Consider the following 1,384-nt stretch of genomic DNA (forward strand, 5'->3'; position numbering starts at 1 on the left):
CTTCGGGGCCCCAGGCGGAGACGGTCGGGGCGGAACTCGCCGCCGCTCTCAACCTGGCAGAAACAGGCTGAGCCCGGGACCTGGAGGATCCCGAGGTCAAATCAGTCCGCCAGCGACCCGTGGGTGGCGACGCCTGCTCTCCCTCTCGGAGAGGGCAACCCCCTGAGCACCCAACCACGCCCACTTTCGGTGCAGGGGAAGGGGCCATTTCTGACCCCCAAGATTCCGTGCCCCCGCTCCTTCCTGGCACCCACCATCTGGTGCCGGTCTGCGACCCAGGGCCTGGAGGCTGGGGCCCGGGAGAGGCCTGATAGGGGACACCTCGTATGGATGGGGGTGGCTGGGCTCAGCTGGGCGCCACAATTCAGGGCGCTGTGCGTCCTTAAACCCCAGCCGGCCCTCTCTGAGCCTCAGGCCCCTGACCCCGGCCGGTTGCACCGAGGGGGCTTCTGCGGCCACTGAAGTGAAAGTGGAAGCCCGGACGGTGGCGGGAAGAAGGTTTTTCCTCTGCCATGGGAGTCCCTGAGGCATTTGTTGGGAAAGGGCCCGACGCTCTGGGCAGCCTGCTGGGGAAGGGAGTGAGGAAACGGCGAGCTCGTTCTTTCCCCTCTCCCGCCCCCAGCCCCGGAGCGGCTCCCGGGAGGTGCAAGCGCAGGGATTATGGGTCAAAGGTCCGGTGAAAAATCCGCGGGGTGGAGATGGGAGTGGGCCGCTCGTCCTCCGCCTCTGGCACTCACCCTTCCTGGTGCGTTCTCTCGTGGCCTCAGAAGTTGGTGGGGCTGTCTAACCCCCCCGCCCCCCCACGGCTGTGCCCACGCGGGAGGCCCGGGGGCTGGTGAAGTGAGCACACCGGCCCCGAAGAGGCCCAGGCTGCAGAAGGAACACTCGAGCCCCTTCATCCCAGGGGAGGGTTCTCCCCAGGCCAGGTGTGGGGTGGGGGTGGGGGGTGAGGAAGGAGAGGGTGGTTGTGCTGGTGTCACGGGAGATTTGGTGGGAGGTGAGGACCTGGGCTCCCAGCCTAGCCTAGTCCACTAAAGATTATGGGAGCACAAAGCCCCCTTCCCGCCTCTCGGGGGGAGTGTGTGCATTGCTGGGGCGGTGGGAATAGGGGAAGGGCGGAGACCAGTGGCCTCCTCTGCCCAAAGTGGGGCCTGGGCGCTCCGACGCGCGCTCTTCCGAGGGAGATGCCGGCGGGAGGGCCCCGCGAGTTGGCTCGGTGTGCCAGGGTGTGGGTACGAGGTCGTCAGGGCCTAAACGTGCGGGAGTGTGCGCGGCAGAGACCTGGCCAGGGCTGAGTGAGGAGTGGGAATGAGCGACCCCGGGGGATGGGTGCGCGCCCAGCAGCCCTAGGGAATCCGGCGGAGTGGGTGTGGGTCTGTGCGCG

Source organism: Myotis brandtii, unplaced genomic scaffold (assembly GCF_000412655.1).
Source record: "Myotis brandtii unplaced genomic scaffold, ASM41265v1 scaffold1270, whole genome shotgun sequence".
NCBI classification, from domain to species: domain Eukaryota; kingdom Metazoa; phylum Chordata; class Mammalia; order Chiroptera; family Vespertilionidae; genus Myotis; species Myotis brandtii.